Genomic DNA, 13,745 nt, shown 5'->3' with positions numbered 1-13,745 from the left:
TAGGTTACTTTTAATGCATTTATTCAAATATGAATACAACTTGTTTAAAATGTAATATTACTGGATAATTACTATTTACTATGAATATTATATGTATACAATATTATAATCAATATTATGTACTAATAGATTAGCATGTGTCAATGATAATTGCTGTCGGAGGACCTTCAGCTGCGTGGACCGAGCAATGTTATGAGTCCATATTATATTTACAAATCATAATAGATAGATAGATAAATAGACAGATAGACAGCTCTATGCGAGCCTGGGAATGGGAAATGATCTTGCAAGTTAAACTGAGGAAAAGCTGACGACAGATTAGGAAGTAGCAAGTCAGGAGATGATGCAGTTAGTTTGTCAGCGAAACAGCAGGTGAACAAAGCCTAGTGACCATACATACACATACTCACACACAGGCTTCTAGAACTTTCCAACCACAGTGAACACACGTGACACGACCCCTGTTTCACCAGAATTTAGGAAAGAGAGCTCAGAAGAAGAGAGGCCATAGAATCGGCAGGTAGTGGGGAGAAAGGCTAAGCAACTTGGAAGATAGAGAGAGAGAGAGAGAGAGACAGACAGACAGACAGGGAGACAGGGACTCTACTTATACTCACTCGTGTGCGGGAGACTTGTTAATATTTCCAAGACAAATAAAAATGGTCCCATACTCTTCTTTATCTCTCCTGTCATTGCATGACAAATGGGAACCAAGATTATCAACGTACAAACAACTCAAGTATAACAACCGCTCGTCCACAAGTCTAATATGAGTAACTTCTCTACAAGTAACTACAAAGTCTTTTTATGATATATATATATATATATATATATATATATATATATATATATATATATATATATATATATATATATATATATATATATATATATAGGGATAAGGTTTTTGTACATATGTAAATACGTCAATACACTTTTATAGATTTGTGATCCGCAGGAGGAGGTTACATTTATATAAATGTGTATTTTTTTTTTCTTTTGTTCAGGACCAGTAAATTTGTAATTGTTCTTTTTATGTATTTTTTACATTAATTTGATAAGTATTTGATTATTTTGTAGTAGTATAGTAATGAGTCTACATGTGATGTATAGATGGAAGTATTTGTCCTGGTAGTATCCATGTATACTGATGTATTCTTTATTACTTTTTGTGTTTCATAATCATGAATAATAATTTAATATTGGTATGAAATAGATGCAAATATTTCATATCATTATTTTGGCTTTCATGATTATCGATTCTTGTTGGCGTAATGCCCCTTCAGGGTGATGGCCATTAAGAAAAAATAAAAAAATCTGAATCCATAATGTGTTTTTAAATTTTGGAAAAAGAAGTTTAGTGTGTACAGTGCATGTAGTTTGGTGCTGACAGTTAGAGAAACTTGCATTAGAGAGCATGCTGGCCTACTATCTGTGTTACTGAGACACTGAAAAAGTTCAGTAAAGGGGGATGGTCAGGAACTACTGAGGGCTGATGAAACGGGAGCTCCAGCTGTCCCTGTCATCATACACTCAGTTTTAGAGCGGTCAGTCCAGATTTTGACTCTAAAGTAAACTCCCAGACTCCCAACCATTAGCTTTTTATTTTCATTCATTCATTCATTCATTGCCAGACGCCATGTATCCCAAACGGGGTGGCCAAGAGCTTAGAGTTAATTGTTTTACAGGGAGGCGCACTAATCCTCCACCAACCCCACTTGACACGTAGGGAGAACGTTATGCCAACAGCATCTGGTGTTCCCAGGCGGTCACCCATCCAAGTACTAACCAGACCCAGTGTTCATTGAGCCAGGGAAAAACACACACTTAAAAACGCTACAGGGTGATCAGATGAATTTATTGATTATACTGTATGGACTCCCCCCACTCCCCCCAATGTATTTGATGCAAAGTAACTCACCTTACCATACTTTACCTTACCCTACCTTTCTCTGTCTTACCTTAGCTTCCTTACCCTACCCTACTTTACCTGACTCTGACTACCCTATCGTACCTCATTCTGTCTGACTGACCTACCCCGCCCAACCTTACCTTACTTTGTCCTAACCCTATTGTACCTTACTATACCCTACCCTGCCCTACCCTACCCTACTTTACCTAACCAGATTTTACCCTACCTCAACTTACCTTATGTAACTGTACAGTATTATACCGTACCCTGCCCAATATACCCTACCCTATCTAACCTTCACTACCATGTCTTTCCCCATCCAACCTTGCCATACCATACCCTACCCTACTGTACCCTACCCTACCCTACCCTGTCATACCTTACCTTACCATATCATATCATATCATACCCTACCCTGCCTTACATACCCTACCTTATCTAACGTTCTCTACCATATCTTACCCAACCAACATTGCCTTACCAGACCTTACCTTACCCAAAGCTCATGTAAGTGAAAACTTTCTTCATCACCCTGTTTTATGAGTTTTCCAGGAGATTTAGTGAAACAAAAGTTTGACCAGAATTTTTAGAGGTTAGGTTTCATTTGACTGGAATTTTTAGAGGTTAGATAGATTTTATTTGACTAGAATTTTTTTGATTTTAGATAGAATTCATTGTTTTATATTTTTTGTCTCTTTATTGTATGTATTTGTGCATTTCTTATTTATATTTGTATGTATTATGAGTTCTTTCCTTCATTCTTTCCTCTCCTTCTGCCTGTGGGTGACTCAACACTGAGTGACAAGCCAAATGGTTTCCTGTACACCAGGGAACCATTTACTATACTGGGTGGTAACCATATAACCAAATTTTGGTGCCTGGTGGTTTAATGGGTAATTACGGCTCTCCAGTCGGATTGAGCCAGTGAAGGTTTATATCCAAGGGGTGATTGGGGTTTATTGCTCACGTAATGCGACTCAGGGATGAGTGAGGCTGGTCACTCTCATCTTAAATTTCGGGACCAACTTGCCTAGCCCTAGGCTTCTACGCTGCTCATAGGACAACGTAGGATTGGATGATGAATGAATGATGTATTATGAGGTCACATGGAATGAACTACATATATGCATATCATCAGTATGCTGTTAATGAGTAAAATCAAGTTATGCACATTCACACCTGAAAATGTGGAACTTGTACTAGTGTGCAAACTTGCCAAAGTCATTATTTTGGCTAAAAGAATTGAATCGTCCGACTTGCCATATTGCACACTTTGAAATTTTGGAGAACACCATTGTCTGTCTATCTATCTATCTATTGCCAGACGCCATAATCCCGTAAGGGGTGGCCATTTAACTTTGAATTATTTGTTTTAAAGGGAGGGACACTAACCCTCCACCAACCCACTTGTTGACACCTAGGAAGCACGTATGGTTTGGTTATATGGTTACCACACAGCGTTGTGAATGGTTTCTTGGCTTACAGGAAACCATTTGGCTTGTCACTCAATGTACAGCCACCTGTAAAGAAACAAAAGCAATAAGAAATGACAGGAAAGATGGGAGAAATAGGAAGAGAGGAGGGAAGGGACAGAAAAAGAATGTTAAAGGCTAAGAAAGAAGTAGGCAGGACTACATCAAGTGCATGGATGATGGTCGCCACCACCTACCACTTGCCAGATATTATTGCAACTTTGAAATTTTTGAGAAAGCGCCATTCCACTTGCCTAACATTAATGCACACTTTGACATTCCGAAGACCATGCCATCTTACTTCTCAGATATTAATGCACACTTTGAAATTTTGAAGAAAATCACTCACTGACACCCATAACTTTTCAACAAGCTTTCAGACATTGTGTATACAGATGTGCAGTAATTTAATAATTGAGACAGTTTAGTTTGGTACTTAGTTTGACACATTTTGGCTTTTTTACAGCAGTATAGTGATGCATATTAAGAAAGCTGAGTTTACTTAAACATTTTACTTTTTCATAAGTGCTATGTTAGGTGTTTTTAGAGTGGCTTCCCATCCCAGCAACACCTAGGGTATATCTGGGTTCCCTTTCTAAACCGGGGCCGAGACACAGTGTGAGAGGAACAGGGCACAAAAACACGGCAACAATCCTACACATATATTGCCAAATTATTAACACAGGGCAGCTAGATATCTGACAAGACTCTGTACAAAGGCAAAGCTGAAGCTGGTAAAGATATTGTAGGTATCGCGCAGGATACTGCCGTCTTGGAGGTAAGTGCACAGACACTGCACTTGTGTGAAACTGAGAGTACACTTAATTCTTAGGCTGCATATCTTTACAAGGGTTAATACACGCCCCGTATGTATTGGATGGAGCAGGGTAATAGGATACTGTCATTGTCTCGACATGCACTTGGAATAGTTCACCTTATTCACTTAGCTCCAACTGTCACTTTTATTTTCACTTTACGGGCATGGAAGTCACAGTCATGGTCGGGGTATAGGGCAGGGGAGCGGCCACTCAGCAGCTCACAGGCGGACCTGGGGCGGCCCGGGGCTATGGTCGGCTGTAGGGAGGGCGGTGCCCTGACTGAGCTGCCGTTTCGTCCGACGGGCGGCCATCAGGGAGGAACTGCGGCCACCTGTTCTGGGGGAGGTCCGGCTACTGCAGCAGGCGTCGGGGAAGGCCCACTGACTCCAGGGGCTGTGTTCTCGCCTGCGGGAGGAGGCTGTCAGGACTGGACTGTGGCCTCTCGTCCTGGCGGACAGGGCTGCAAGGACAGGACACCTGGCCTCAGTGACATCACGCCCGGTTTGGTCTCTGGTGGGGTTTCTGTAAGGGAGCAGATCCCACCCTCTCGAGGAGAGAGGCGGGGAGAGGGGCACCTCGCTCTGCCGTGGGAGGGGTGGGTGGAGCAAGGGGCATTTCCCTCTGTAGGAGCTTGGGGACTTGCTGGGGAAGAGCAGCCGAGGGCCGGCTCTCCTGCTTGGAGGGCTTGGGAGGCCCTGCCAAAACTCTGGTCCAGGGTGCACGGGGAAGATCCGGGGGATGTTTCCTCCGTCACGCAGCCCCGTCAGGCACTGCCTGTGCTCCTACAGGGGACAGGGGTGTACGAGGAGTTGGGGGAGACTCCTTCTAACACCACAGACCCTGCTGGCTGGGAGAGGGCACCCAACAGGCTCTCCCGGCCAAAGCGACAGCTCCAACAGAGACTGCACTCCCGCCGCAGGGCCTGGGACTCCTGTCCCGTTGATGTCAGGAGGACGGGGCCTGGGGAGCCGCAGCTCCGGCAGAGCCTGTCCTTTCGTCGGGGTTGGGGCAGCACTGGGGGATGACTGGCGTTCTGTCCCACGTGGTACCTCTGACAGGGCCCGCCTTCCTCCTTGGGAGTGCCAGCAAAGGTTGTCGACATGCTGGCTCCCGAAGGTGGTTGGCAGAGGATGGATGAACAACGGTCTTTCCACCCATAGCATACCCGACGGGTGCTACTGTGCAGCTGCTCCCTTAGGGAATAGTAGCCCTTGAGACTCCTCCTGAGTCCTCTGTTAAATAGGAGGCCGATCCAGGGATCTCGGAGTCCGAGGGTTTGCTTGGGATCTTGCCACTGCAAGTCCCACCCCAATTCTGGCGAGTGATCACTCCGCTGGAGTGTAGTGTACTTTTCCTGGGCACTGCCAGGTGGTCTGGCTGCCGGGAAGAGGGGCGTCTGGTCACGGGGGCAGTACGTCACTCTTGCCTGGATGGTGTATCAGGTAAGCCAGCCTCCTTGTCATCTCCTCGTGGGGTGGGTGTCATCCCCTCATACTCTCCTGGGGGGGTGGTGTCTGATTCACCCTGCCGCACAGGTATTTCAAATAGTACATGTAATATTTATATATTCCTAAATAAAGTAGGTACTGATAAATAAATTCATTTTTCTTTTCATTGTTTTATATTCAAAACAATGCAAATTTTGTACAACACGACCACTGCTATGCTGGGTGTTTTTAGGTCGACTTCTCGTCCTAAGAACATTAGCTACTGAGCGGAGTTCTCTTTCGAAACCGGAACTAGAATACGCTACAAGAGGAACAGGGCATAAAAACTCAGCAGACCAACCTTACACATATACACATATATTACCTCAATTCTTATCCTTGACAATATACAAGAAATATGTTCTGTACACGTAGGTATGGACACAGTAAGGCTTTGATTCACACAATAATATATAGGCAAGTAGGTATGGACACTGTCATGTCTTGATATGCACAGTAATATATGGCCAGGTGGAAATGGACACTGTCAGGCCAGTTATACACAATGCTATACTCGATATATATTACAATAACATATGGCCAGGTGGATATGGACACTGTCAGGCCTAGTTATACACAGTGCTATACTAGTTATTACAATTACAGATGACCAGGTGGATATGGACACTGTCAGGCCTAGTTATACACAGTGCTATACTAGATATTACAATTACAGATGACCAGGTGGATATGGACACTCAGGCTCCGTTACACACAATAATATATGGCCCGGTGGATCAGGACACTGTCGGGCCTGGATATGCACAATAGTATATGGCCAGGTAGATATAGATACTGTTAGGCCTGGATACACATAACACTATATGGCGCAATAGATATGGACACAGGCCTGGACGTACACAACGGTATATGGCCAGATAGATATAGACACTGTAAGGCCTGGATACACAAGATATATGGCCAGGTAACTAGGGACAATGTCAGGTTTCACCATACATATAACACAAGGCACAGGGAAACATACTGCCCGATTCTTCCTGGGCTGCTGGGCCTGGGCAGATTACAGGTGGCTCCTGGGCGTGGGAGGCAGGTCGTTGAGAGTGCCCTCCCTCAGGAGGCACGGAACTACTGCCAGGGGCGAGGTCACCCAGGTGGGGCTGCGGGGCTGCGTACAGGGAGGCCCTTTCCTGGTGGGGCCTCGATCTGTTGTGTGGCTCTCGGGACTAGGACCAAACAGGGCCAACAGGTGTGCCTGTCTGCGTCGGTGCCTGGCAGAGGATCGTCTAGAAGTGGGGTTCAGGAGGTCCTGCCCCAGGGTCCTGGGGGTGTCCCTGGAGGGCTGAGGGCTGCGGTCCCCACTGGGTTTGACCGCCATCAAGAGCTACCTGCAGCATCCCTTCTTTGTGGCATCTGTCAGTATCAGGCGTTGTCCAGGGGCGGCCTGTAGGGCATGGATCCCTAGGTCCGGGAGAGGTCCACACCACAACTCCTCGAGCTGCAACTTCTCTGGGGGGCTGCATCTGTGAGGAGAGAGAGAGAGAGAGAGACGTCCCACTCGGCCTCCGGATGGATGGTGGGCCGAGCCAGGGACTTCCTCCAAAGGGATAGTCTCAGGGGCCATGGACAAAGTGCATACAGTGGCCATCCCTTCCATGGTGCATACATTGGCCATCACCGCAGTTCCATGAACCCTAGAAATAATAGCTGAAGGGCGTACAGTGGCCGTCCTTTCCCCAGTGAGTACAGTGGCCGTCACCACGGTGCTGTCCCTAAGGAAGAGGCAGACGAAGGGTGTACAGTGGCCGTCCCTTCCCTAGTGCGTACAATGGCTGTCACCGTGGTTCTGTCTCTGCCTCGCTTACCAGCCGACATGCCTACGGTGGCCATCACTTCCTGCATGCCCGGTGTGTACAATGGCTGTCACCGTGGGGCTGCAGAGGGCAACAGCTGAAGGGCGTACAGTGGCAGTCCCTTCCCTTGTGTGTACAGTGGCTGTCACTGCGGTGCTGCTTGGGACTGTCTGGAGACAAGTCCCACCCCTATCCTGGTGAGGGCTGGCCCAGCTGTGATGTAGTTGGCCGGGACTGTACTCCTGCTGGTGGCCGTGTTGAATGGAATAGGGCCGTAGGTCTGTGGGCCACCTAGGCCTGTCTTGCTTGGGCCCGACGCTTTCTTCATATGCCCCTCCGTGGTGTCTTCCTGGGGTGGGAGTGGGGCCGTGGGTCCTTCCCTTGGTGGGTGTTGCGACACCCTGCCCTGGGTGTCTCGTGGAGGCAGGCATTTCAACTATAATGAACATCTACAATATTGTGTCACCGCCAGAAGCCAGAATAAACAATTTACCTTCATATAAAAAAGTGCATAAACACAAATCAGGCTATCAGACATATCCTGTCTAGTGGGATGGATGGGCTTGGTAGCTCTTGCACAACTTATAAGTACGGGGCTTGATATTAGTGAGTGCTATATGCATGTCCTTTTCTACCTGTAGGCGTGCTCTGTGCTTGGTTTTCAGTACTTTGAGTACAGAAAATCCTGTCTCACACAAGTATGTAGTGGCAAAAGGCATTTCAGAGCCTTCTCAGCTAGGGCAGGATAATCAGTTCTTGAGTAGATCCGGAACACTGACAGTGGAAGGGCAGAGAACTTTACTTCCATACCCCCATTATTTGACATTTCAATGAGTTCCTCTTGTGACTTCAAATCAAGATGTGCACCTACCCCGGCTGCAAAGGGGTCTCTTATCCAGATCAAGTGGGAGTTTTCAAGCTTAGGTAAATAGTCCCTGAAGTAGTACAATGTGAGGTGGTGGGCGTTTTGATACCGAAGTATCGATACCGCCGATACCAGGTATGACAGAGAGAGATGAAAGGGATTTAATCCCAGAGCTAGACAACTAAGGCCATATAGCCCCGCTAGGTTACAGGAGTGCGCTACCACTCCTGTCATGGCAGTCCTGGGCAAGGCTTGAACTCATGACCCCCCGGCCACGAGCTCGATGCTCTACCTCTGAGCCACCGTGCCCCCAGAGAGAGAGAGAGAGAGAGAGAGAGAGAGAGTCAGTGATATATAAAATATTTTTTATTTCATTATATATATTTTTTTTAGGAAAGCCAAAATTAATATTAATTTCCTTCATCGTGTCGCAGACCCCCTGGAGTCCTCTTGCGGACCCCAGTTTGGGAACCTCTGTTGTAGGCGACAAGTGCGTGTTTCGATATGGCGGCCAAATTCACTAGCTCATTACAGAGATTGCCTTTCCCATCTTGTAGAGCTCAAGGGGCAGGGTGGCTCAGTGGTAGAGCTTTGGACTCGGGACCAAGGGGTCGTGAGTTCAAGCCACGCACAGTAGCTCCATGCTGGGAGGGGTAGCGCCCTCCTGTCACCTATCAGGGCTATATGATCTAATAAGGTCTAGCTTGGGGAAAATTTCCTTTCCTTACAGAGTCCAGTGGGTTGCACCCACGAGTTTATAACCACTGACTGTAAATAACTGTATTTGCTGAAGGTGTGTGGTAAGACCCACCACCTTTTGTTGTATGAGCACTCTGTCTACCTCTACAAAAATAAATATTTCAACCAGACTCATTTGGTTAACCGTAATGGTGGAAGGGACAGTCCTACCTAAGTGTAACTAAACCTAACCTAACCTAGCTTAACTGTACTTAATGATTTAATCTAACCAAACCTAATCCACAGTTGGGAAATTTGGAAATGAAGTTCACCTTTGAGTACGTTGAGTAAGTTTTTCCCATAGCACTGGATACAAACAGGCATAGGGAATGAAATACCAGCCATGGCAACTGGGGGCACCACAACACCCCCAGGAGGCGACTATGGAGGGGTTTCTAGGGCACGTGCACAGTCCGTGCAATATGGGCATATGTCTCACATGACTGTGCACCCCTATTCCATGGAATGCGCCCGGCACAAACATCTCAGTCCGGGTGCATTACCCTCCGGGCAAGCCAGCCCTTGCCAGGATCGGGTTGGAGCTGAGAATTCATTTCCAGGCAGCATCCCAGTGATGGCCTGTAGCCGCACAATAAACAAGACAGCCTGTAGCCGCTCAGAAAGAGAAACAGCCTGTAGCCGCTTGGGTAAAACAACGGCCTGTAGCTGCACAGAAATAGTGACGGCCTGTAGCCCCACAATAAAGCGATGGCCTGTAGCTGCTCCAGGTGCTACCCATCCCCCCTGAAGAACCAGTGATGGCCTGCAGTCACACTTGGGGAGAGAATGGTATGCCCCCTCTCTTTCTGCAGTTGCCTCGAGGGGCACAACACTGGTGACGCCTGTTAGCCATACCAGTAGGCGAGAGATGGCCTGTAGCTGCTCCCCGCCTACACATCGCCCCTCATGCGGGACTCTGGTGACGGCCTGTAGCCGCGCTCATGGACAAGTGATGACCTATAGCCACACTTCACCCACAGTCCCGTCAAGAAGTCAGTCCCCGGTGACAGCTGGTAGCCGCACCGACAGGGTGGGGATGGCCTGTAGCCGCCCTCCCCCTGTTGCCCACGGGACCTCGGTGACGGCCTGTAGCCATACCAGGGAGAGACGCCTAGAAAGTCTCTCACCCCCTGTGACTTCGCAACCTGAGGGCGACCCTTGTTCAGCCCACCCCTCCTGTGGCAGAGCGGGTCGTGCCTCCATCTCCCCGGACCGAGGCAGTCCCCACAAGGAGAATCTCTACCTAGAGGACTGGTGGAGAGGTCCTGTATTATCCCTGGGAGTGTATGCCCTCCAGCCAGCGCCAGAGAGAGAACAGAACCTGACAGACTCCTGCCGGAGGTGACGCCGCAGTAAGACCCTGACGGCTGAGCGACGGGAGAGTGACCACAGCCGACAGACTCTCGACGGTGCCCCCAATACCCAAGGGCATGACCTCTCCAGTCCCAGGCGAAGGCAATGCCCTTCTCAAACCAGGCGCAGACAGGAGCGCTCACAGGAGTTGTTTGGCCCCAGCCCAAAGGGTCAGACTCCCATACCCAGCCCCACCAGACCAGGGCCTTTTACCACGCCCGACTCCAGTCCACGATGGGCAATGATGCCCTTGCGGGTAGTTCCGTGGCCTTTGGCAGAAAGGGCACCTGAAGGAACTCCACCAACACCTGGCCGACACCTGTGAGTTCCCGGGCCACCTCTGTCTGGCCCGAGCCCTCACCCACCAAACCGTGACTGCCAAAGAAAGACTGAACAGAGTGCCCGTACAGTGAATAGTGAAGACAGTGGGTGATGAAGGCAGTGTTTGAATCATAACTCCATGAACAGTGCATACCTGCCTATTTACAGTGTCGGAAATAACACCATACCACCACTTAGTGTAAAATGGGACACTAACACCAAGATATCTGCAGCCCTAGACTCAAGTTGTGTGCAGCCTCAACTTAACTATTCTACAGTGTCTGTCCTATATCCTCATGACTGAGAGTATCCTGCGAGTTACGTATCATGTACCTCCGAGACCCTGACATTGTATAGAGCAGTGTGTGTGTCTGATTGTATTGTGTTATGCTAGATGTTTTTAGGTCGACTTCTCGCCCTAAAGACACTATCTACTGAGTAGGGTCCTCTTTCGAGACCGGAACTAGAACACCTTAACAGAGGAACAGGGCATTAAAACTCGGCAGGGTATCTTAACACATGTATTGCCTTAATTCAACTCTCTTACAATATACATATAATGGTATACAAAATAGGGCACAGGTACAGTGGCGGGCTTGTTAGTGGCAGTACTCACAACATACATATACATACTATGAGATTACCCTCCGTCTGGAACACACACAAATAATACATAAAGATTGGAGATACTGTTCACTTATAGTCTTTCTCTCCACAGTCCTTGTGTGTAGTAAAATACACCCCTCCGCCACCACCGTACCTACCTCCCCGCCACCCCCAACCCCACTACCAAGCTGCAGTGCCACCACCACCCCAGGAGGACACCATAGCGGGCCAGGTCAGGGTGAAACTGACCCAGAGTGAGAAGGGCGCCGGGGCACCCCTACCTTGAGTCCCTCTTCCCCTCAACCGACCTGACAACAACCATGCAAGAATGAGAGACGACCCCGCGAGTGGAGCAGCCTTCATCAGGTTCGGGGTGGGACTGCTCCAGGAACAGTCCCAAACAATGCAGCGGTAACGGCCACAGTACTTACTGGGGAGGGAGCGGCCACAGTATGTCCCTCAGTTGTTGCCCCCTGTAGCGCCGCCACAATGGCCACAGTACGTGTAGGGGAAGGAGCGGCCACAGTACGCCCTTCAGCTACAGCCACCCGTGGAGACATCCTCAGAGCGTTAGCTATTGAGTGTGCTCCGACTGGCAAAGGAAGGAGTGGAGCCACGACAACAGCCACAGTACGTGTCGGGGAGGGAGAGGCCACAGTACACCCCTCATCCACTACCTCCTCCTACGGGAGAAACCACGATAACGGCCACAGTACATATCGGAGAGGGAGCGGCCACATTATGCCCCTCATCTGCCTCTTCCTCCTTTGGGAGCAGCGCCACCACAACGGCCACAGTATGTGTGGGGGAAGGAGCGGCCACAATACGCCCTTCAGCTGCTACCCTTAGGGACTGCGAAACCACCACTACAGCCACAGTACGTGTGGGGGAAGGAGTGGCCACAGTATGCCCTTCATTCGTAGTCTCTAGGGTTCTCTCAGAGGAGAAGGTCCCTTCCGCAGCCAGCACACTACCTCTCGGCTGCTTGGGACGCCCTTCCCTCTCTCCCTCTAGGTGTGGTTCCCCGAAAGTGCTGCTGTTCCAAGAGTGGTGGCGAGGTCCTGTCCCGGTCCTGCAGCCAACCCCTGGACGACACCAGCCCCTGACGGACGCCCAACTGAGGAGGCGCTGTGGCTCACTCCTGACGGTGCCCTGCTCTGTAGGCGACAGCAGCACCCGGACTCCCAGGGCCAGTCAGCAGGCCCCAGAGCAGAACTACTCAGGCCCCACTCCCATACGGCCTTCTGCCTTCCTGTAGGAGGCACAGGACTACTCCCTGGGGTGTGGGGGCCTGGGCGTGGTCCTGGTCAAGGGTGCAGGCAGGCTCCCTCCTGGCGGAGCCTCGATATGGGAAGTGGCCCTCGGGACTGGGGCCAAACTGGATCAGGAGTCGCTCCTGACGCCTCCTGCTCCAGGTGGAGGGGTGTCATTGGGAGGAGCCTAGAAGGCCCCGCCCTGGGGTCCGGGGGATGTCCTTGGGAGGCGGGGGACGTCCCTGGGAGGCAGGGGACTGCAGTCACCATCCTGCTGGGGTGCTGTCGGGTTGGCTGTGGTGTCCCCTCCGGGTGGCATCCAACAGGTCCAGACGCCAGCCGGGGGCAATTCGAAGGGCATGGATTCCCTTCTTGGCAATCAGGTCCTTCCACCACTCCTCGAACTGCAGCTCCTCTTCAGAACCATACCTGTGGAGAGAGTGAGGAGAACGTCCCGTGTGGCCTCTGGGTGGAGGGCGGGAAGCCCTAGAGACTGTGGATGAAGGGCATACGGTGGCCGACCCTTCCCCGACATGGACAGTGGCCGATGTTGCAGTTCCACAGGCGCTAAGAGCAGCAACAGAAGTGCATACGGTGACTGACCCTTCCCCAGCACAGATGGTGGCTGATGCCGCGGTGCTGCTCCCGAAGGAGGAGGAGGTAGATGAAGGGCGTACTGTGGATGACCCTCCCCCGAAACGGACGTGGCCGATGTCACGGTTCTGCCTCCCTCTGGAGTACCAGCAGACATGCATACGATGGCTGACACGTCCAACCCAGGGCGTACGCTGGCCGCCACCGCGGGGCTGGTTCCAGGTGTGGCTGCAGCAGAAGGGCGTACGGTGGCCGACCCTTCCCCAACACGGACGGTGGCCGATGCTGCGGTGTTGTCTGGGACTGCAAGCACAAGTCCCTCCCCGATCCTGGCGAGCGTTCCCTCCGCTGCAGTGTAGTGTACTTTTCCTGTAAGGTTGCTGTTGCTCATGTTGAGGGGAAGAGGGGTATAAGGGCGTGACATAACGAGGCCCGTCTCGCTCGGACCCGGCGTAATCCTTTCCTGCCCCACCGTGGTGTCTTCCTGGGGTGGGCTTGGGGTGGCGGTTCCGTCC

Source organism: Coenobita brevimanus, chromosome 98 (assembly GCF_032717465.1).
Source record: "Coenobita brevimanus isolate Jiangsu-jjx chromosome 98, ASM3271746v2, whole genome shotgun sequence".
Taxonomy (NCBI): domain Eukaryota; kingdom Metazoa; phylum Arthropoda; class Malacostraca; order Decapoda; family Coenobitidae; genus Coenobita; species Coenobita brevimanus.
Note: the sequence above shows the minus strand (reverse complement) of the source record.